The sequence below is a fragment of the Hordeum vulgare genome, chromosome 4H, assembly GCF_904849725.1.
Source record: "Hordeum vulgare subsp. vulgare chromosome 4H, MorexV3_pseudomolecules_assembly, whole genome shotgun sequence".
Classification (NCBI taxonomy): Eukaryota; Viridiplantae; Streptophyta; class Magnoliopsida; order Poales; family Poaceae; genus Hordeum; species Hordeum vulgare.
The window spans coordinates 227,651,706-227,676,472 of NC_058521.1; positions in this window are offsets into that span (position 1 = coordinate 227,651,706).

The following is a 24,767-nucleotide window of genomic DNA, read 5'->3' on the forward strand; positions in this document are numbered from 1 at the left end:
ATTCAGCATGCTCACCCGATATGCACCTGGAGATGTGGCCGATGATGCGGCCAAGCAGGAAAAATTATTGGAGGGACTCAACAATGACTAGAGCATTCAGCTGAATTTGGCCAACTTCAACAACTACTAGGAGCTGGTAGATAAGGCCCTCATCTTGGAGGGGAAACATCAGCAGATGGAGAACCGCAAACGGAAGTATGGAGATGGGAAGTTCAATTCTGGCGTTCAGCTAAAGCCTCGTTACACCCCCTATCCAGGGAATACCGGAGCAGGAGTCGGTAAGTTTCGAGGACACGTCCAGCATAACCATCCAGTGCACAACCATGGAGGCCACAACCGTGGAGGAAATGTGAACAACCGCAATGGCTGAGATTTCAAGAATAGTAATGGAGGTAATGGCACTCAGCACCATCCCGCTCCAGCTCAGAAGGATCTGAACCATATCACCTGCTTCAAGTGACAGAAGATGGGACACTATGCCACAGAATATCCCCAGAACAAGCAGGGACATGGAAACGGCAATGGTAACTCAACAACAAGGAAGCCCAATCCTTTTCCCCAAGCTCAGGTGAACCACATTGATGTTGAAGAGGTCTATGATCACCCCGATACCGTGGTTGGTAAGTTTTTGCTAAATTCACATCCAGTATTGGTAATTTTTGATTCTGGTGCAACACATTCATTCATATCAAGTGTAGTGTGGAAAAGTACAGTTTACCAACTAGAACCCTCAGTAGCCCATTAAGGTCAGTTCCCTAGGAGGCATGATGACAGCCGGGATAGGATGCCATGTATTGAGTGTCAACATTGGGAACCATAAGTTTCCCACCGACCTCATCGTATTAGAGTCTGAGGGATTGGATGTAATCCTAGGCATGGATTGGTTGGACAAGTATGAAGGAAATATTGATTGTGCCCTTAAGTCTATTTTGCTCACCACCCCCGAGCAAAAAACGGATTAAGTACGTGTCCCAACGCCCGTCATAGAGTAAACGGGTAAATTCTCTCAGGGGGTAGTTTAGGAGGAAGTGCCGATTGTACAAGACTTCCCAGATGTATTTCCAGAGGAATTGTCGGGCATGCCACCGGATAGGGAGATTGAGTTCCTGATTGAGCTATTACCCGGAATAGCCCCAATATCCAAGAGACCCTATCGAATGCCCGCAAATGATTTAGAGAAAATCAAGAAGCAAATTAAGGAGTTGCTGGACAAGGGGTATATTCTCTCGAGTTCTTCATCTTAGGGAGCCCCAGTTCTCTTGGTTGAAAAGAAGGATAAGTCCTTGAGAATGGTAGTGGATTATCATGCACTGAACGAGGCAACCATCAAGAATAAATATCCCTTGCAGAGGATCAATTATTTGTTTGACCAGTTAGTTGGAGCTCGAGTGTTCTCCAAAATCGATCTTCGATCCGGATATCATCAGCTGAAAATTCGTGAACAAGATGTACCCAAGACAGCCTTCACCATAAGGTATGGTTTGTATGAGTACACAGTCATGTCATTTGGTTTGACTAATGCTCCGGCATATTTTATGAGTATGATGAACAAGGTATTTATGGAATACCTGGACAAGTTTGTCGTGGTGTTCATCGATGACATACTGATATTCTCCAAGAACGAGGAAGAACACAAGGAACACTTGCGACTAGTTTTGGAGAAACTACGAGAGCATCAACTGTATGCGAAGTTCGGCAAATTTGAATTTTGGTTGAAGGAAGTCGGATTCCTCGGGCATATTATTTTGGGAGACGGAATAGTAGTGGATCCTGCCAAGGTTGCAGCAGTCACCGAATGGGTAGCACACACTTCAGTTAAGGAGATCCATAGTTTCCTCAGACTTGCCGGATATTTCCGGAGGTTTGTCGAGAATTTCGCAAAGATTTCCAAGCCCATGACAGAGTTGTTGAAGAAGGAGTCCAATTATAATTGGACAGAGGATTGTGAAGCCAGTTTCCAAGAGTTGAAGAAACGTTTGGTTACAGCCCCAGTGCTGATATTGCATAACATTCGGAAGGATTTCTAGGTTATTGTGACGCTTCTCGTGAAGGACTCGGAGTAGTACTCATGCAAGAAGGAAAAGTTGTAGCCTATGCATCCAGAAAAATCAGAACTCATGAGTTGAATTATGCCACGCATGATTTGGAGCTAGCAACCGTATTGCACGCACTCAAGACCTGGAGACATTTCCTTATCAGAAATAGTTGTGATATTTACACTGATCACAAGAGGCTGAAGTATATCTTCATGTAGAAGAAGTTGAACCTCAGGCAGAGGAGATGGCTAGAGCTGATCAAGGACTATGACATGAGATTGCATTATCATCCAGGGAAGGCAAATGTTGTAGCAGATGCACTGAGCCGGAAAAGTTATGTGAACACGCTCATAGCGGGAGGATTACCCCAAGAGTTAGACGATGATCTCAGAGAACTCAAGTAGGAGATAGTTCCAAGATGATTCGTAGCAATGCTGGAGATTCAGTGCACCTTCATTGAAAAAATCCGTGAAGCCCAGAATTCAGACAAGGAGATCACTGAGATAAAGTAGAAAATGAATGACGGGAACGCTAATGGTTTTCGTGAGGATGAACACGGAACTATATGGTTTGAGGACCGCATCTATGTGCCCAATGATCCTGAACTCAGGAAGTTGATACTTTAGGAGGCCCATGATTCCCCGTACTCAATACACCCAGGCAACACCAAGATGTATCTGGACTTAAAAGAAAGTTTTTGGTGGACAGGAATGAATAGAGATATTGCCGAATTTGTAGCAATATGCGATGTTTGTCAGCGAGTAAAGGCCCAGCATCAGAAGCCAGCAGGATTACATCAACCTTTGCCGATACCCGAGTGGAAATGGGAGAAGCTTGGTATGGACTTCATCACAGGTTTACCAAGGACCCGTTCAGGTTATGATTCTATCTGGGTAATGGTCGATTGTTTGACCAAGGGAGCTCATTTCATTCCCGTGAAGACTACATACACGAGTGCTAAGCTGGCCAAGATCTATATGACCAGAGTATCGTGTCAGATAGAGGAACCCAGTTCACGTCAAAGTATTGGCACCAACGACACGAAGCCTTGGGAACGAGATTGGAATTCAGTACAACATTTCACCCTCACACCAATGGACAGACCGAGAGAGTTAATCAGATTCTGGAGGACATGTTGAGAGCTTGTGCACTAGACTATGGGTCTAGCTGGGATGACAGTTTTCCTTACGCCGAGTTCTCATACAACAAAAGCTATTAGACCAGTCTGAAAATGGCCCCTTTCAAAGCTCTATACGGAAGGAGGTGCAGCACACCATTAATGTTGGATGGTGTTGGAGACCAGAAAGTTTTTGGTCCCGACCTTATCCGAGATTCTGAAGAGAAGGTCAAGCTGATTCGTGACCAACTCAAGATAGCTTAGTCCAGACAGAAGAGTTACGCTGATAGAAAACACAAGGAAGTAACATACGAAGTGGGAGACGGAGCATACCTTCGTGTGTCCCCACTTCGAGGAATCAAGAGATTTGGTGTAAAAGGAAAGTTAGCACCCATATTCATTGGCCCCTACAAAATTCATGAACGTAGAGGCGAAGTTGCATAGAAACTGGAATTGCCGGAAGGATTTTCCGGAGTTCATGATGTTTTCCATGTTTCCCAATTGAAGAAATGCCATGCTGAGACGGTTGATGTTCCATTGAGAGACACAGTGCCCCTAGAGGCCATACAGCTTGACAGTGATCTGACATATGAGGAGAAACTCGTCAAGATTCTCGACACTGCCAACAGAGTAACCGCAGCAAGATCATCAAGTTTTGCAAGGTTTTTGGAGTCATCACACCGAGGAAGAAGCCACCTGGGAACAAGAAGAAGATCTTCGTCGAGACCACCCGCGCCTATTTTCTAGCCAACCCGAATCTCGAGGGTGAGATTCATCTTAAGGTGGGTAGGTTTGTAACATTCCAAATTTCCCAACTTGGAATGTTTTACAATTGTAGCTAAGCATCTATGAATTTTGATTGTAATAAAGGTGGCATTCAAATTTCTTTCGATTTTTGCTTTGCATTTTTTTTCACCCACGGAATGTCGGGAACATTATCTTACCAAGCAAGAAAAAGAGAGGAGGAACATGACCCTCCAAACATGGGGTATTTCTTTGAAATATTTGAACCATAAAACCCATGGTTTATTTGAAAAATATTTGCAATAAGAAAATAAACCAATTTAGGGATTTTCTGAAAAAAAAAAATTCTGAAGTATTTATTCTGGCCGTGGGAAAATGTCCATCTTTTAGGATTTATTTTTCTGATAATTTTAATATATAATACCTCTATATTTGGAGTATATCCTATTTCCTTTTTATAGGCTTTATTTCTTGTTTTTAATAAAATGGAAAGGATCTTTCATTTTTGGAAAGTACGTGGGCACTTTAGGAAACAAATCTGGCCCAATCCCACCTTTCTTCTTCCTCCTCACGACCTTCCTTCGTGGCCATGGAAATAGCTTCCCAGGAAGGTTCCCTTCCAGGATTCGCGAGCTCTACTTCCTTCACGAGCGCCCACCACCCCTATAAGAATGCCCCGTCCCTCCTCGTTCCGTTTTTCCTAGTAGCTTGCCCTCTCCTTTCCCGTACCCACGATGCCACCACCTTCACCTTCCCTGCCATAACCGAAGCAGTAGAGACCCCGTGATGCCAACCCATCGCCAGGCGGCGCCTCTCCACTCCCCTTGAACCCCGCCGCGCATCCCCTACCCCTAGCGCGCGCCCCACGTCGCCTCCACACCACCCCGTCGCCCCTGCAGGACCCCCCTCCCTGCCATTCCACCCTGTAGCTGGACCGGAGCTATGCCAGGGACGCCGACAGGAGCTACTCACTCCTAACGCCACCTCCTTGCCCAGGACGCCCTGACGCCACCCCCCATCAGCGCTGAGGACCCCTCCGCCGTTCCACCTCCCCGCCGGCGATTCCCCTCGCCGGAGCAGCCCCACCTTGCTGCTACTCCTCCCTGCCATCACTGGTTTCCCTGTAGCACGCAGGTAACTTCCTCTAATTTCTTTTTTCCCTTTCTATTCCCTTTCACCCTTAGATCCAAATCCTACGGTATAGATTAGAAGGAACTTACCCCTTCGGTTTTTTTAAAGAACCGGCCGGCCTGTTAAGTTATTTATTTAACCGAAATTTTTTCTTACATTTCGGCCATTTTCTAGATTAGCTCTAGCAGCGCACGGTTTCAGCCAATCAGAGCATTCCACGTCACCGTTTCTTTTTCTGTTTTAATTCTGTAACAGAAATAGTTCTGTTTTTGTTTTCTTTATAACTTTTAATCTACCAATCCAACTAAGGTGATTCTTTTTGCAGTAGATCAAAACTTTATTTAATTTCTGAAAATATAACATTTGACTATGTTTTAATATATAAAATTTGAGTTACAACAAATTTGGTTTAATTCTTATTTTCTGAATACCGGGAGTTTAAAACTAGATTTTTAAATGATTCTTTTTGCTACTGATCACTAGTGATCTTATTTATCAGTAGGTTCAATTTCAGATCTTCTAAGATATTTTATCTTTTGGTTTTCACCAAAACAGATTCTGATTTGGTTATGGAAGACAATTTTTCACTGTGTGCTATAGCTATTTTTTACCAAAACAGATGCTTTATTTTGGTTACTTGTCATTGTGGCGATGTTGGTGTCAATTTGTTTGTGTTGATAGATTATCCGGAGTGAGAAGCTTGTTATCCACACGCGCTCGAGTTCGACAATCGTCAACAAGGCAGGTCACGTTGATCATATTTCCTATGTTTTATGTGCATTTTAGATCAACCCTTCTTGACCTATTTCATGCTAAGTAGGAACTCAAAAATTTGGTTCTTCATGTAGTATCATGTGGTAGGCACCCATCACCCTTGTTACTTGGCCTGGGACGATACATATTATTTTTCTATGCTTAAGTAGACGGGGTTTTGGTTGAGAATCTATCACGAGTGTTGTGAGAAAATTTTAATAATCAAGACCGTTTATGTCAAGACTTTCGAGACCTCGTGATGCAATATAACTCTAGGTGAATGACGGTTTTGATGGCCCCCCTGGGGATAAACCAGCGGAGGTCCCGGGATGCATGGAGAAGCGCCATGACATCTTGCGGAAAGCTTCACCCAGGCACGAAGAGATGGATGGATGCTTCAAGACCCAAGGCTTACCTACACAACCACTAGTCATAATGGGCTCTGGCTTGGTTGGACAATGCAGCGACTCTGGGCGGGCGGTGCTACGAGATGTAGAAGAACGATAGGATTGGATGGGCACCGACAGAGGCTGAGAGGAACCCGTTGAAAGACCATGTTTTGCTCATCTGATCTTCAAACACCCTATAGTGCGAGGACATCCAACGAAGGCGATCAAATCTTGTCGGGAACGTGTGCAAAACTCTGCAGAGTACCCAAACCTAATCGATTAGCCGTGTCCACGGTCATGGACGACTTGAGCCGAAGGAACTGAATCTATCTGGAATTCTCAACACAAATAATAATGATGTGGGAATTATTGACAACTTGTGTACGAGAATTGGTTGGTGGAACCATCTCGTTAACAACCAACAATGTAGTAATATTTTGCTTTTAGCCCTCTCTTGTTGTAGGAGAAAACTTTGCTTTCCCTTAAAAACTTACAAGCCTGCCATATATGCATGTAGAATAGATGATACTTTTCACCTCTCTCTTTTGTGACTTGCCGGGATATTCAATATGCTGACCTACACGGCTGAAAAATGTCATCTTGTAGAGTACTTTTCCGACCAGGAGTGAGGTCACGGTCTATGCTAGGTGATATGCCCTGGAGTCAGATGGACTCTACTACATTTGAAGCTTCCGCTAATCTTCGTTTAGTTATCTCATGAGTTTGGTCTTCAGCCTCTTTATTGTAATAAAGTACTCGATATGAGATCCGATTAATAAAGCTGTGTGTTTGAACTCTCGATATATACATTGATGTACTGTGTGTGTACCAGCATGATCTTGGGATGGTACAGAAACACCAGAGACTTGGCCATTTCAGGTTGTGTCGCTACAGTTGTTAATAAGAAAGGTTTCCACCAACCATTTATCATACCCAAGTTATCAATATTACCGACATCAATAATAAATGGTGTTGAGAATTCCTGATAACTTCAGTTCCTTAGGTTTGAGTACTCTGCAGAGTTTTGCACACGTTCCCCACAGGATTTGATCGCCTCCATTGAAGTCCTCACCCTTCAGGGTGTTTGAGAACCAGATGATCAAAACATGGTCTTTCAACGGGTTCCCCTGAGCCTCTGTCGGTGCCCATCCAATCCTACCGTTCTTCTACATCTCATAGAACCGCCCGTCCGGAGTCACTATGTTGTCCAACCAAGCCAGAGCCCATAATGACTTGTGGCTATGCAGGTAAGACTTGGGTCTTGAAATATCCATCCATCTCTTCGAGCATGGGTGAAGCTTTCCACAAGATGTCATGGCGCTTCTCCATGCATCCCGGGTCCTCCGCTAGTTTTCCGAGGGAGCCCAGCTGAACCGTCCTTCACCAAGAGGTGTATTTCATTCTGAGTTCTTCCAAGTCTTGGAGTCTTCAGGTCTTGATTATTATGTTTCTCACAACACTCATGATAAACACTGTACGAAACCCCGTCTACTAGGAGCATAGCAAAATAACGTCCCGGCCAAAGTAACAAGGGTTCAGGGGTGCCTATCATAACATACTAGTCAATAACCAAAGTTTCCAAGTACCTACTTGCATGCAATGGGTGAAGAAGATTGAAACTAATGCAATAAAACCATAGGTAAAATATGATCAATGTGAACTTTCCTGGTATGGTTGATGGAGATAGATATCGCTCTGAAGAAATAAGTTGATAGAACTATTCGTCACTCTCCGATGAAATCTATATAATCAAACATAGTATTCATATAATCCATCATACTAGCAATCATCCTAGCAATCAATACAACAATAAAATTGATGCAATAAAATCAATAAGAAAGATCAAATAGAAATCCAAAGGAAACTTCAAAGAAAACTAAGAAGTCTTCTACTACAACAATCACTAAATAGTTTTTGTTCTAACTAAACTTAACACAAAATAAAACACTAGAATAGTCAAATAATAGAAAAGAGAATATAAAATTAACTAAGATAACAGAAAGTATTTTTCATAAAACAATATTAATTTGAAAGTATTTTCAACTAGGACAACAAACTAGCAATGAAACGAATTTGCAAGTTATTACCGAACTAGAATTGATTTCATGCTATCAAATAAAATAAAATTTTGTTGTTGTTGAAAACCTAGTGTTAACTAACAGAAAAACAAAATATAGCCTTTCACAAGTATGAAAGAAAATTATTAAAAACAATTATAGCAAGAGAAATAGCAATAATCCTAAAAAAAACTAAAACAGAATCTGTTTTACATGAACTAATGAGTTAAAATATTCCAAAAATTCTCAAAATTTACCTAATGATAAATAAGATCACTACTGGTCAGTAGCAAAAAGAATCAATTAAAAATCTATTTTTAAACTCCAGATATTAAGAAAGATTTAAAGCAAATCTATTTAAACTCAAAATTGAAATGTTCAAATATGGTCAAATTTTATATCTACAGAAACTACATAAATTTTTTGATCCAATGCAAAATGATTCACCTAATTCGGAGTTATAGACTAATAGATATGAATTTTATAAGTTTGCTCTTTTTCTGAAAAAAACTGTTACGTGATTTTTTTAAGCTCATCGGAGTTAGTCGCCGGAGTTGGAGAAGACGATGGGAAGGTGGTTCCAGTGGTGTAGGGGGCGACGGAGGGGTGCGGCCGGCGGTGGGGATCTCTGACGTCGTGCCGGTGGTGTCAGGAGGCGCTGAGGGCGTGGAGGGGTGGCGTGGGAGGAGCTCCTGGCTTCGGTCCGGCGCTACTCCGGCGAGGGGGCGTCGGGCGGCGCTGGGGCGTGGATAGGGTGAGGTTTCGAGGGGAGGTGTTGGTTCTTATAGGCACCTCGGGGTGGCAGGGGAGGGAAGGGGATCACGGGATCGGGACAAGGGATCGGCGAGTAACCTTCCTGGAGGGAACCGTGCGCAGGGAAGGAAGGTGACGGGAGGAAGAAGAAGAAAAAGTATTGGGCCGGATCTGATATTTCCTAAAAGTACGAGATACCTTTCCAAATAAAGTGATATGTTTCCTTCTTTATAAAACCGAAAGGTAAAACCTAAAAAGGAAAATAGATATATCTCCAAATATAGGTGTATTATATATCAAATTCTCAGAAAAAGAAATCCCATCACATGGGCATTTTATTTTTCACAAAATAAAAACTTCGTAAAAATTAATTTATTTTAAAATCCAATAAAAATCCAAATTTTGTATTTAAAATTTTTGGCACTATTTTCTTCTGACTTGTATTTATTTTGGGGGTGTCATGTTACCTCCACTCTTTCCGGGAAAAGCCAATGTGGTTGGAGACGCTCTTAGTAGAAAGCCAATCACGGTGAAAGCATTAATGGGAATTATGTATCCGAGACTGCAAGAAGAATTCGCTAGTATCAACATGATACTATGCGGTCCAACTACTCCAGAGACCCTGGAAATTACCCCCACCCTCATAGAATATATCAAGAAAGCTCAAGGATAAGATGAGGGAATCAGGAAGATCAAAGAGTCGGTACAAAAACGGAAGGACAAATCCTTGTGAGTGGATGACCAAGGCATGTTATGGTTCAAGAGACGGATAAGCGTCCCCGACCAGGATAGCCTGAGACAGCAAATACTCAGAGAAACGCATGATTCCGCATATTATATTCATCCAGGAGGTACGAAGATGTACCAATATCTACGAAAGACATTTTGGTGGTCACGAATGCGAAGGTATATAGCCCATTATGTCACCTGCTGTGATATATGCAACAAGGTTAAGGTGGAACACCAAAAGCCCACTGGGTTACTACAACCTTTACCGGTTCCCCGGTGGAAGTGGGATGACATATGCATGGACTTCCTTGTCGGACTACCCAAGTCGACAAGGGGCAATGATGCTATGTGGATCATTGTCGATATGCTCACTAAAGTAGCCCACTTTATTCCGGTAAAGACCACTTTCAACACCAATCAACTAGCCCAGTTATACATGTCCTGGATAGTAAGCCTCCATGGAGTACCCAAGTCGATCACCTCAGATAGAGGCTCTCTATTCACCTCGGCATTCTGGCTACGACTACACCATGCTTTGGGAACCATGCTGAAATACAGCACAGCATACCATCCTCAGACATACGGACAGACAGAAAGAGTGAACCAAATACTAGAGTACATGCTTCGGTCATGTGCTCTCACCCATGGACCCAAATGGGAAGACAGCCTACCCTATGCAGAATTTTCTTAGTCTCAAGATGTCACCATTCGAGGCATTATATGGAAGAAAGTGTTGTACCCCTTTGAACTGGTCCCAAACAGAAGATAGTCGCATCTTTGGAACAGACTTGATGCTGGAGGCTAAGAAACAGGTCAAAGATATTCAGGAACGCCTTCAGGCAGCCAAGTCCCATCAGAAAAGCTATTATGATCTGAAGCACCAGGAAGTGACCTTTGAACCAGGAGAATACGCTTACCTCCGAGTAACCCCCATGAGAGGAGGAAAAAGGTTTCGCACACAGGGAAAGCTCGCACCAAGGTATATCGGTCCCTTTCCAGTGATCGCGAGAAGAGGCAGAGTTGCCTATCAGTTAGAATTACCACCCGAATTGTCAGATGGACACGATGTCTTTCACATCTCACAACTAAGAAAGTGTATTGCACCGCCAATTAAGCAAGCAGATATGAGTGAGCTAGAATTGGCTAAGGATCTAACCTATGAGGAGAAACCCGTCAGAATCTTGGATGAGATGGAAAGAACTACCAGGAGTAAGGTCCTCAAGTTTTATAAGGTACTATGGGAACACCATACTAAGGAAGAAGCTACCTGGGAAAGAGAAGATTTCTTGAGATCCGCATATCCATACATGTTCCATGTGAAACCGAATCTCGAGGACGAGATTTATCCTAAGGGGGGTAGGTTTGTAACACCCTGATTTTTCAAACTTTTTCTTTTCCAAATATTTTGAAGTTTCACATGCAAATTGATGGATTTTCAAATTTTCTCAAGCAATTCGGATTGTGAGTCTCTGATTTCTTGTCACAAGAAACCCAAACCTTTTGCCTCTTGCCAAAACCTTTCTTGGAATAGTATCCAATGATTAAATCTTTCAGATAATTCTTTTTTGTATTTTGGGGAAATTATGGCATCACCATGGGTTGTGACGCAACCTATAGTTGGAACAAGCTATTGACCCAAAAAAATTTCCACATGTTCTCAGTATCATATGATTTCAAAATCTTCAAAAACATTTCATTTCCCAATGTAAAATTTTGGCTAGAAAAAATATTTCTTTTCTAACCAGAATTGTCACTTTGTGAAGAAACCCTATTTTTCCTGTTTTAGAAAATTCCCGATAAATTCCCTTATCTCCAAGGGATCATAATTAGTTCAAATATGTAAAAACATCTGATGGTCTAGTACAAGTTTTGAGCAGGAAAACTCTGCTAAGGTTCTGTTAAAACTGAACCTTTGTGAAGGAAGTGCTAGCTAGGGGTGCACCAATGATCTGAAATTTTTTGGTGTGCACTACTAAATAACACTCCTCCACCAAGTTTCACCATCAGCAGGCCTTGCATGTGAGTGCCATGAGCTCATTTGCATTCTCGACCAGAAAGATGATTTACAAAGGAACTATATTCATTAGATCTTCAAATCCTTTCAAACTTTGCCAGTTTGTAGTCTTTCCTATGCTGATTAACCCACACATGCTAGATTGACCTAACCCTAACCCATTTGAGCTCTAGATCCTCCCCCAAGTTTGCAGGCAGAAGCTGTGGTTGATGCTACACTTCGTAGGAGTGAGTGACTGGTCGAACTAGTGATGGATAGTGACTGGTAAGAGTGAGGTCGACACCATGGACAAGGTAGCCGGGCTTGCATGGACTCGTGGAAGCCGTAATCGTGGTGACCACGGTACTCGCATGCCACAGCACGTGCACTGTGCAGCCCCCTTTGGCAGCCGAGCCGCTCGTGCCGTCATTCGCCGCCCCTCCTTGTCCATGGTGTCGAGGGCGTCTCTCGCAGCCGCGTGGCACCTCCAGAAGGCCTCGGGTTGCCGGAGAAGGTCGCCGCCGCTCCCTGCCATGCTCCTCCATGGACCGAACAGTTGGCTCCGGCTACCGTGGGCGTCCGCGAGCCATTAATTGCATAGGAGACATCCCGTGGACCCTCTGCCCTCCTCCGTCACCTCAGGCCGCTCCGCAATGGCAAGCTCACCCCCTGCTCCAGTGGCCGAGCTTATCCTCGCCGCTTCGGGAGAGATCGGCCGCGCTTGTCGCCGGCCTATTTAAAGGTCGCCCCGACCCCTTCGAGCTCTCCAGCCCCCCTCCTGCAGCCTCCAATCGGCCCCCAAAGAGTGAGCCAAGGGCAAGAGGCCCTTTGGCATCGAATCATCGTCGGAGCTCCTCCGCTTGTAGCCCCACCGTCGCGAGCTCCAACCACCCTCCCCAGAGCCCTCTCCACCTCTCAATCGAGCTCAGGGTTTCCCCCTGGTGCTCCTCGACCCCTCGCCCGAGCCTATTACCACCGAAACCACCGTCTCCGACGACCACCCGAAGCCGTCGCCGCCGGAGAAGAAGGGGACGACGCCGTCTATCCATATCTCGCCGAGCTACGGGTATGTGCGTGTTCCTCATAGACCAGCCGTTCCATTCGGCCTAGTCCCAAGCCTCGTCATTGTCTCTAGCATTGGAGACCGTCACCGGAGAGCCGCCGCGTCCCTCTCCCCTTCCCTCTCTCTCTCTGTTTAAAAGAGGCAGGCCCCACCTGCCAGTGGCTGAGGCACGCGGCCGAAACGGTAAGTGGAGGTGCCCCCTCCACTTTACGCCTTCGATGTGGCCTCTGTAAGATTCTTTTTCTTTTTATTTGTTTTCATATCTGACTAGCAACTTTGACCATTTGTATCTTTTTATTCTTAAGTCCAAATCACTTGATTCTTTTTTCATTGAGTTAGTACTGATCCCCTCTATTTTATGGTAAGTTTGGTATTTTTCTTACGCTCATAGAATTTCTGATTAATAAAAAGGTGTTATATGACTTTTTTCCTTTCTTTTGCTATTTCAAATATATTTCAGAAGGAAACTTTGAAGACCAGGAGAGTTTGAGCAACCCCACTGATCAAGGCAAGCCATTATAGCCACGTGGTGTAGTATTGCATAGCATAACATACATTTTCATGCATTATCCTCACTTATTTTGCTATAAAATAAATACCTAGTGGTTGATCTTGAGTCACCTGTCCGGGCAAAACCGTACAACCACATCTTGCCGATATGGGACGACCGTGACTTGAGCTGATCGCGTGATCTTTCACCGATACCTCCAAAGAGGGAGGGTTATGCACGTGTGCTACCTTGGCCCGGTTGGCGGTGATAACCATGTGAGCACAGTTGAGATGAGTTGAGCTCGTCCCTCATTGGGGCAGTTTAGTTTGGCCACGACGGTGGCAGGTGACATGAGGACACACGGCCACCCAAGGCAAGACTCCGAGGGAGAGTGATTGCCGGGGGTATGATGAGAGATTGACGGGTCAGGCAAGTCCCGTTGGAGTAATGCTGGTCCACCCGAATGGGATTGCAAGGTGAGTGCTCCATAGTGTGGGTAAAGTGTGCAACCTCTGCAGAGTGTCAAATCTATTCGAATAGTCGTGCCCACGGTAATGGACAGCCCAACCAGACCTCAGTAGATGGTCAACCATATTAATGTTAGTAATGATGGAAGAACTCTTCAATTGAGTAGAGATGCCTGATGAGTATCTCGGTGGTTGTGAGACAACCACCGGGCATGAATAAGTTGATAATCAGTATAGCTAGTGGTATTATTTATAATTTGTTGCCATGCTATTGTTTGCTGCATTACTTGGTTATTGTGAGCTTGCGAGTACATTCCAAGTACTCACCTGGCGTATCATGCCAGATGCAGGGGAAGCCGAGGAAGGAGGTCCTGATGGTCCGTACTAGGAAGTGTCCACAGCAGTGTCCCTGTGTATGGAGTTGCCGCTACGTTCCCCTACGCCGTAGAAGCACTTAGTAGTTTCGAGGCCCCACCATGTTTCATAAATAATGTAGATACTATTGCAGCACCAACGGTGCCTTTGGCCTCGCTATCATTGTGAGATATGTATTTGTAACCTTATGCTATCATTAAAGTCAGCTTAGTTCTGTTCCAAGTTGTTGAGTGTTTCCAGAAGACATGATCTCTGGGTTGGAAACACTAGTAATCCGGTTCGTTGAATCGTGGTGCCACACTCCCACCGCGGTAGAAGGACTGAGCCCCGGCAAGCCACCCTGGCCGGGAAGGCCGAGAAGGCCTCGGCAAGCCATCACCTCCCTGCCGAGAGGAACAAGGATAGCCCCGGCAAGGTAACACTTGCGGGAAGAAAGAGAAGACCCGAGGAGAGGCGCGGGCCCAGGGCGCCTGCGCGACCTCCGAACACCTCCACCGACGAGCACGCCATCGAGGGTGCATGAGCCACACATTCGTACGCACGCCAGCGCAACTCCGCGTAGTTTCCACGTGTAGGTACGTGTCCAACCCCCCGCCCCCCCCCCTGACGAGGTCAGGGAAGTCTGTCAAAGCATTTATTGCACCTCTGACAAGGGAGTAACACTGTAACTGTCGGTCGGCGTTGTTTCTCCCGTGAACCCACCGTTCACTCACTGAGCCACTGTGGTGACCCATTTGCCTATAAAAGGAGGCCCGAGGCTTAGTAGTAGGGGCTTTTGGCTTTTTGGCAAATTGAAAGGTTGTAAAAAGGGACAGATCTACAGTAACCCAAAACGAATAACTAATCACATGCAGGAGTAGGCTTTTACGCATCACGCGGCCCAAAGCTGGGTAAAAAGATCTTGCCGGGCCCTGCTGTAGGTTCTGCTCTTGCCGCGACCCCTCTCCACGCCAAACCAACAAAGAGGGGACCGTTGAGGCCCTCTTAGGTGTCGATCCTTCACCGACAGCATACAATCTTCCGAGCAACAACAATGGCTGCAAAACAAAAAACTTTGGGCAGGTCACCTGCTTTGGGTGTGGTCAACGTGGACACATCTTGAAGCAGTGCCCCAATAGGAAGCCCGACGCACCGTGCCCCAATGCGCCAAATCAAAGACAAGGTCGTGGAGAACCAACTAGGAACCAAGCTCCCCTCAACCCATCCTACAACGGCAAGGGTCTTGTGAATCACGTCTCCGCAGAGGAAGCCCGCGAGGACCTGGATTGCACACTGGGTACATTCCTTGTCAACTTAACTCCAACAATAGTATTGTTTGATTTTGGTGCTTTGCATTCTTTTGTCACCCAAAAGTTTGCATTGGAGAGTGGCTTGAAGCCTACACTCTTGAATGGTCATATGTCGGTACAAACCCTGGGTGCAGTATTGAGGACCAATCTATGGTGTAGAGGTGTTGGGATCAACATCAAAGGGGTAGACTTCATAGCAGATCCCATCGTCCTTAAGTCGAAAGTCTTGGACGTGATCCTTGGTATGGATTGGTTAGCCAAGCACCAAGGCATGTTGGACTGTGCCAAGAGGGCTACTACTATGACCAGTGACCAAGGAGTCGAGGCCAAGTATGTTTTCAAGCCCGCCTCTGGTCAAGCCCCTCAAGTTAATTGCCTTTTGGGAATTGAGTTAGACCAAGTGCAAGTGGTATGTGAGTACTCGGATGTCTTTCCTCACGAACTGCCCGGGATGCCTCCCGACTGAGACATCGAGTTCATTATTGAACTAATGCCCGAATTAAGACCCATCTATAAGAATCCCTATAGAATGGGGCCTGTGGTATTGACTGAGTTGAAGAAACAACTGGCTGAGCAGCTCAGGAAAGGATTTATTCGCCCTAGTACCTCTCCTTGGGGATCACCTATTCTATTCGTGTCCAAGAAGGACGGAACTATCAGTCTCTGTATTGACTATCGTTCCCTCAACAAAGTCACGATAAAGAACTAGTATCCAGTCCCCAAGATTGAAGACCTATTTGATCAGTTGAATGGTGCAAAAGTGTTCTCCAAGATCGACCTCAAGTCTAGGTACTACCAACTAAAGATCCGACCCGAAGATATTCTGAAGACGGCATTTGTAACCAGATATAGCTTGTACGAGTGCACGGTCATCTCATTTGGGTTGACCAATGCCACAACCTTCTTCATGTACCTCATGAACAAAGTCTTCATGGAGTATCTGGACAAGTTTGTCGTCATCTTCATCGATTATATACTGATCATCTCCAAGACTGAAGATGAGCATGAGCAACACTTGAGGATGGTGCTAGAAAAACTTCGAGAGCACCAACTTTATGCCAAGTTCAGCAAATGCGAATTTTGGCTGCATGAACTTGGGTTCTTAGGTCATGTGATGGTGATGGATGGATTGTCAGTCAATCCCAACAAGGTTACATCACTGATGAGGTGGATTCACCAATCAATGTGAAGAAGACGAAAACTTCATCGGACTGGTGGGGTACTACTGCAAGTTTGTTGACGGATTCTCTAGCATCGCCCAACCTATGCCTCAACTCTTTAAGAAGGATAAAAGTTCGAGTGGATGCCGAAGTTAGAAGAAAGCTTCCAAGAGATCAAGAAAATATTGACGACAACCCCAATTCTGGCCACCCCTGATATTCCCTAGGAGTTTGTGATATATTGCTATGCATTTAGGATCGAGATCGGTGGTGTACTCATGCAAGAAGGCAGGGTCGTGGCATATCTTTCCCAATAGCTACATCCCCATGAGGAGAACTATGCCACTCACGACCTTGAGTTGGCAGCAGTGGTTCAGGCCTTGAAAACATGGCGACATTACCTTCTGGGAAGCGATGTGAGATATACACCGCCATAAGAGTTCTAAGTATATTTTCACTCAAAAGGACTTGAACATGAGGCAGCACAGATGGTTGGAGTTGATTAAATAGTATGACCTCAGTATTCAATACCACCCCGGAAAGGCCAATGTAGTAGCGGATGCCTTGAGCAGAAAGGCTTGCGCCTTGAATCCTACAATCAAGAAAAGGCTACCCGCCCTATATAATGAACTTGAGAACTTTGGGTTGGAGCTAGTTGCACCAGGATTCCTGGCCACCCTCGAAGTGAAGCCTACACTAATGGAAGATATTAAGGTGACCAAGAAGGGACATGAGAGCATTGAAGGTATCAAAAAGAAAATCAAGGATGGCAAGGCCCAAGGATTCTCCATGGACGAATATGGATTCGTGTGGTTTGGGAACTGCATTTGCATACCCAACAAAGCTGACCTCAAGAGCCCGATCTTGCAAGAAGCACATGACATTACATATTCTATTCACCCTGGAGGAACCAAGATGTACCAAGACCTCAAGGCAAGGTTGTGGTGGAATGGCATGAAGAGGGAAATAGCTTCGTATGTCGCTAAGTGTTATATATGCCAGAGGGTCAGGCTGAGCACCAACGACCCGCTGGGCTGCTTCAACCTCTCAAATTGCTAGAATGGAAGTGGGACAAGGTCAGGATGGACTTCATCACCGGTCTGCCCAAATCTAGAACAGGACATGACTCCATTGGGGTCATTGTCGATCACCTGACCAAGGTGGCCCACTTGATTCCCAGCAATACTACCTATGATGGTAGCCAGCTAGTCAACCTCTACATCAACCGCATTGTGAGCCTTCATGGAGTTCCAAAAGAGATCGTGTCTGACCGACGCACGTAGTTCACCTCAAAATTTTGGAAGAAGTATCAAGAAGCCATGGGAACCAAGCTCTCCTTCAGCACTGCCTTTCACCCTCAAACCGGTGGACAAACGGAATTAGTAAATCAGATACTTGAATATATGATCTGCTCTTGTGTTTTGGCATTTGGATCCAAATGGGAGGAGTATTTGCCCTTTGCCGAGTTCTCCTACAACAACAGTTATCAGTCCAGCCTTCACATGGCACCATTTGAGGCGTTGTATGGACGCAAGTGACGCACTCCCCTCCACTGGTCAGAGACTGTAGAAGGACTAATCTTTGGTCAGACATCCTCCTTGAAGCCGAAGAGCAAGTCCAACTTGTCAAGGAATGTCTGGAAACTGCCAAGTCAAGACAGAAGAGCTACACCGACTCATACCATCGTGAAGTGGACCTCAACACTGGAGACTACATATACCTCTACGTCACGCGTCTCAAGGGAACGAAGTGTTTTCACGTCAAGGGGAAGCTCGCACCGAGATACATTGGCCCCTTCAAGATCACCGCAAGGCGAGGTGAAGTGTCCTACCAGCTAGAGCTACCTTCCGAGCTTTCGAGTGTGCACAACTTTTTCCACGTGTCACAACTCCGGAAGTGCCTCCAATTTCCTAATCATCCGGACCTCTACAAGGACATCGATCATCCCGCCATCGACCTTCAGCCAGACCTCACTTATTGCAATAGACCGATCTGCATCCTAGATAAACCCGAGTGTCGCACCCGAAGTCACGCAATCAAGTACTTCAAGGTTCAATAGAGCAACCACATCGAAGCGGAAGCAACATGGGAGTGTGCAGACTACCTCAGATCCAAGTTCCCTTATCTTTCTAACGCTTAGCCTAGGAATTTTTGGGACGAATTCTGTAAGGGGGGTAGGTCTGTCACACCCTATGTTTGTACCACTTTGTCACATTATGTTTTACAGAATTTGGAACCAATTAAAACTTTTTGAGTGCTTCTGATGACTGATTTGATTGCAACTGCTTGAGAGCTTGATTGTGTTTTAATTCACCAAAACTATCTTGTCTCTACAAACTCCTCTCCTTGGCCCCAAACCCTTGCCCAATGATCATGCCATGTGTATAGGACCAAAAACTATTCTCAATAAAATATTATTTCAAAAAAGGCATTTATTTATTTTTAAAACTTCAAAACCCCTCAATTGGGATTTTCACTACAAGTCCTTAATTTAGGAGGGATGTTTTACCCAAAAGACTTTCCTTTGATTCTATTATTAAAATGACTTGTCAAAACCACAAAATAATTATTTTAAAAGTTATTTTCATATTATATTTATAAACACTTTTCTGAGGCCATAAATGGTATTTCATATGGGAAAATTATTTTCCTATTGGAAAAATATTTGAGAAAATTTAGGGAAACTCACACGACATATATTTTCCATATATGTGAGTTTCCACAGATGGTCATGTTCAGAGTATTGTGCAAAACCCCTCAAAACACTTTGTGTCTATTCTAAGCTTTGGAAATATTTCCAAATAAAATATTCTGAATAAATATCAGGAACATTCTAGGATGTCCCACATGTTACATGAGGTGACCCTGCAAAGTTTCATCCCCATCGGAGTTGATTTGGTTCACCGAAGAAACCCAAAACCCTTCCTGTCCAGAACCAAGTTTTAACAACTATACATTGCCAAGTTTGCCCTATTGCTCTCAAATTTGCAGGAGTTATCCTACCCCCAAATAAGGGTGCGAGACCAAGATGTGCATTTGTGGGAGTTGGTTTAGTAACCTTGATCCATAGAAATTTGATTCTGTCCATTTCTAGGGTTTTCCATGTCTACATTGTCAACCTTACTCAAATGATCTCAAACTTGCTGAATCCTAGTATTTTTCCCATCATTTAATCTTATTAATTCTAACTACATTTGGTGAGGTTTATCTTGCTCAAACCAGCATCAAACACCTTCTGGTGATTTAGTAAAACACTACAGGAATCACCTTCTTTGCCGTCTGCCATCACAGACGGCAAAGACAAAATCCCGGACGTCAAAGACAAAACAACAGACGGCAAAGAATCTCACGGCTGGCAAAATTTCTGCGTCAGCCTACGACGGCATAGGACCTTCTTTGCCGTATGTCCCCCCAAAGCGGACGGCAAAGCTCTTTGCCGTCAGCTTTCCTTAGGAGCAGTCGGCAAAGTGCTCGAGACGGCAGCCGACAGGCGTTGCCTCCATTAGGGGTTAACGGAGGCTTTTCCTTCTGCCTCCCCCTTAATCTTTGTCGTCTGCCTCCTCCTCCTCCCCACCCCTCGACTCTTTGTCGTCTGCCTCCCCCTTTATCTTTGACGTCTGCCTCCTCCTCCTCCCCCCTCCACTCTTTGTCGTCTGCCTCCTCCTCCCCCCTCCTCTGTGCCCTCTTCTTTGTCGTCTGCCCACCCTGAAGGCAGATGACAAAGAGCCTATATAGACACCCCAGGATGCATAGCTGGGTGCCATGTGGCACCTTTGCCATCTGCCAGCTGATGGCACAGGTCTTTGCCATCAGCTGGCAGACGACAAAGAGCCCATATAGTACCTGTTTTTTTGTTTTATATTATTTCACAGCACATATATATATATATATATATATATATATATATATATTTGGCATCACATTTATATAATTCACCACACATATATGATATATAGTTCACCACACATATACTTGCCAACACATATATATAATTCAGCACACATATATGATATACATATAAATCAATGTACATCCCCATATATCGAAAGAACCAACATACAAAGTATTGCACTATTTATCCATATATACATATACATATAGTTCGACATTGTTCATCAACTCAAATGAAAACTAGAGAATATACATATAAAGTTCATCCATCGACATTGTTCAACTCCATGAATGCCAGCTTCCATGCATGTAGTATATCCAATCTGCAAAAATGTGAATAAGAAAGTCAGAAGAAGAACAAAATATGATGTTTTTCAGCTAATTATGTCATTTTTAGCGGAAAACAAGCTAAGAATATAATATTCATGAGAGAACCAAGGTTCTTATGCCATTTTTAGCTTATTATGGCATTTTGGAGCTAAATGGGTTAATTAAAGCAATGATAATATGAAAGAGGAGAAGAAAGAGGAGGAGGAGGAGAAGAAGAAGAAATCAAGAAGAAGGAGGAGAAGGAGGAGAAGGACTAGAAGGCCCTTGGCCTTCTCCTCCTCCTCCTCCTCCTTCTCCTTCTTCTCTTCTTCTTCTTCTTCTTCTTCTTCTTTCTTTTCATTTTGCCTATTTCTTCTCCTCTTCTCCTCATGTTGGAGCTAAATTACCTAATTATGTATTTTTGGAGCTAAATGGACTAATTATCCCATTTTAGAGGAAAACAAGCTAAGTATATAATATTCATGAGCTAACGAAGGTTCTTATGCCATTTTGAGCTTATTATAGTATTTTGGAGCTAAATGGGCTAATTATGTCATTGTTGGGGAAATTAAAGCAAGGATAATATGAAAGAAGAGAAGAAAGAGGAGGAGGAGGAGAAGAAGAAGAAATCAAGAAGAAGGAGGAGAAGGAGGAGGAGGAGAAGGACTAGAAGGTCCTTGACCTTCTCCTTCTCCTCCTCCTCCTCCTCCTCCTCCTCCTCCTTCTTCTTCTTATTCTTCTTTCTTTTCATTTTGCCTATTTCTTCTCCTCTTCTCCTCTTGTTGGAGCTAAATTACCTAAATATGTCTTTTTGGAGCTAAATGGGCTAATTAACCCATTTTAGAGGAAAACAAGCTAAGTATATAATATTCATGAGCTAACCAAGGTTCTTATGCCATTTTGAGCTTATGATGGTATTTTGGAGCTAAATGGGCTAATTATGTCATCGTTGGGGAAATTAAAGAATGGATAATATGAAAGAGGAGAAGAAATAGGAGGAGGAGGAGAAGAAGAAGAAATCAATTAGAAGGAGGAGAAGGAGGAGGAGGAGGAGGAGGAGAAGGACTAGAAGGTCCTTGGCCTTCTCCTCCTCCTCCTCCTCCCTCTCCTTCTTCTCTTCTTCTTCTACTTCTTCTTCTTCTTTCTTTTCATTTTTCCTATTTCTTCTCCTCTTCTCCTCTTGTTGGAGCTAAATTACCTAATTATGTCTTTTTGAAGCTAAATGGGCTAATTATCCCATTTTATAGGAAAACAAGCTAAGTATATAATATTCATGAGCTAACCAAGGTTCTTATGCCATTTTGAGCTTATTATGGTATTTTGGAGCTAAATGGGCTAATTATGTAATTGTTGGGGAAATTAAAGAAAGGATAATATGAAAGAGGAGAAGAAAGAGGAGGACGAGGAGAAGAAGAAGAAATCAAGTAGAAGGAGGAGAAGGAGGAGAAGGATGAGGAGGAGAAGGACTAGAAGGTCCTTGGCCTTCTCCTTCTCCTCCTCCTCCTCCTCCTCCTTCTCTTCTTCTTCTTCTTCTTCTTCTTCTTGTTTCTTTTCATTTTTCCTATTTATTCTCCTCTTCTCCTCTTGTTGGAGCCAAATCACCTAATTATGTCTTTTTGGAGCTAAATGGGCTAATTATCACATTTTAGAGGAAAACAAGCTAAGTATATAATATTCATGAGCTAACCAAGGTTCTTATGCCATTTTGAGCTTTTTACGGTATTTTGGAGCTAAATGGGCTAATTATGTCATTGTTGGGGAAATTAAAGCAAGGATAATATGAATGAGGAGAAGAAAGAGGAGGAGGGGGAGAAGAAGAAGAAATCAAGAAGGAGGAGAAGGAGGAGAAGGAGGAGGAGGAGAAGAACTAGATGGTCCTTGGCCTTCTCCACCTCCTCCTCGTCCTTCTCCTTCTTCTCTTCTTCTTCTTCTTCTTCTTCTTCTTTCTTTTCATTTTTCCTATTTCTTCTCCTCTTCTCCTCTTGTTGGAGCTAAATTACCTAACTATGTCTTTTTGGAGCTAAATGGGCTAATCATCCCATTTTAGAGGAATACAAGCTAACTATATAATATTCATGAGCTAACCAAGGTTCTTATGCCATTTTGAGCTTATTATGGCATTTTGGCGCTAAATGGGTTAATTATGTCATTGTTGGGGAAATTAAAGCAAGGATAATATGAAAGAGTAGAAGAAGGAGGAGGAGGAGGAGAAGGAGAAGAAATCAAGAAGAAGGAGGAGAAGGAGGAGAAGGAGGAGGAGGAGAAGGACTAGAAGGTGCTTGGCCTTCTTCTCCTTCTCCTCCTCCTCCTCCTCCTCCTCCTCCTTCTCCTTCTTCTCTTCTTCTTCTTCTTCAGTCTTTTCATTTTTCCTATTTATTCTCCTCTTCTCCTCTTCTTGGAGCTAAATGGGCTAATTATGTATTTTTGGAGCTAAATGGGCTAATTATCTTATTTTAGAGGAAAACAAGCTAAGTATATAATATTCATGAGCTAACCAAGGTTCTTATGCCATTTTGAGGTTATTATGGCAATTTGGAGCTAAAGGGGCTAATTATGTCTTTTTGGGGAAATTAAACCAAGGATAATATGAAAGAGGAGAAGAAAGAGGAGGAGGAGGAGAAGAAGAATAAATCAAGAAGGAGGAGGAGAAGGAGGAGAAGGAGGAGGAGGAGAAGGACTAGAAGGTCCTTGGCTTCTCCTCCTTCTCCTCCTCCTCCTCCTCCTCCTCCTTCTCCTTCTTCTCTTCTTCTTCTTCTTCTTTCTTTTCATTTTTCCTATTTCTTCTCCTGTTCTCCCCTTCTCCTCTTCTTGGAGCTAAATTACCTAATTATGTCTTTTTTGAGCTAAATGGGCTAATCATCTCATTTTAGAGGAAACACAAGCTAAGTATGTAATATTCATGAGCTAACCAAGGTTCTTATGCCATTTTGAGGTTATTATGGCATTTTGGAGCTAAATGGGCTAATTATGTCTTTTTGGAGAAATTAACCCAAGGATAATATGAAAGAGGAGAATAAAGAGGAGGAGGAGGAGAAGAAGAAGAAATCAAGAAGAAGGAGGAGGAGGAGGAGGAGAAGGACTATAAGGTCCTTGGCCTTCTCCTCCTTCTCCTCCTCCTCCTCCTCCTCCTCCTTCTCCTTCTTCTCTTCTTCTTCTTCTTCTTTCTTTTCATTTTTCCTATTTCTTCTCCTCTTCTCCTCTTCTCCTCTTCTTGAAGATAAATTACCTAATTATGTCTTTTTGGAGCTAAATGCGCTAATTATCTCATTTTAGAGGAAAAAAAGCTAAGTATATAATATTCATGAGCTAACCAAGGTTCTTATGCCATTTTGAGGTTATTATGGCATTTTGGAGCTAAATGGGCTAATTATGTCTATTTGGGGAAATTAAAGAAAGGATAATATGAAAGAGGACAAGAAATAGGAGGAGGAGGAGAAGAATAAGAAATCAAGAAGAAGGAGGAGAAGGAGGAGAAGGAGGAGGAGGAGAAGGACTAGAAGGTCCTTGGCCTTCTCCTCCTTCTCCTCCTCGTCCTCCTCGTCCTCCTCCTTCTCCTTCTTCTCTTCTTCTTCTTCTTCTTTCTTTTCATTTTGCCTATTTCTTATCCTCTTCTCCTCTTCTCCTCTTCTTGGAGCTAAATTACCTAATTATGTCTTTTTGGAGCTAAATGGGCTAATTATCTCATTTGAGAGGAAAACAAGCTAAGTATATAATATTCATGAGCTAACCAAGGTTCTTATGCCATTTTGAGCTTATTATGGTATTTTGGAGCTAAATGGGCTAATTATGTAATTGTTGGGGAAATTAAAGAAAGGATAATATGAAAGAGGAGAAGAAAGAGGAGGACGAGGAGAAGAAGAAGAAATCAAGTAGAAGGAGGAGAAGGAGGAGAAGGATGAGGAGGAGAAGGACTAGAAGGTCCTTGGCCTTCTCCTTCTCCTCCTCCTCCTCCTCCTCCTTCTCTTCTTCTTCTTCTTCTTCTTCTTCTTCTTCTTTCTTTTCATTTTTCCTATTTATTCTC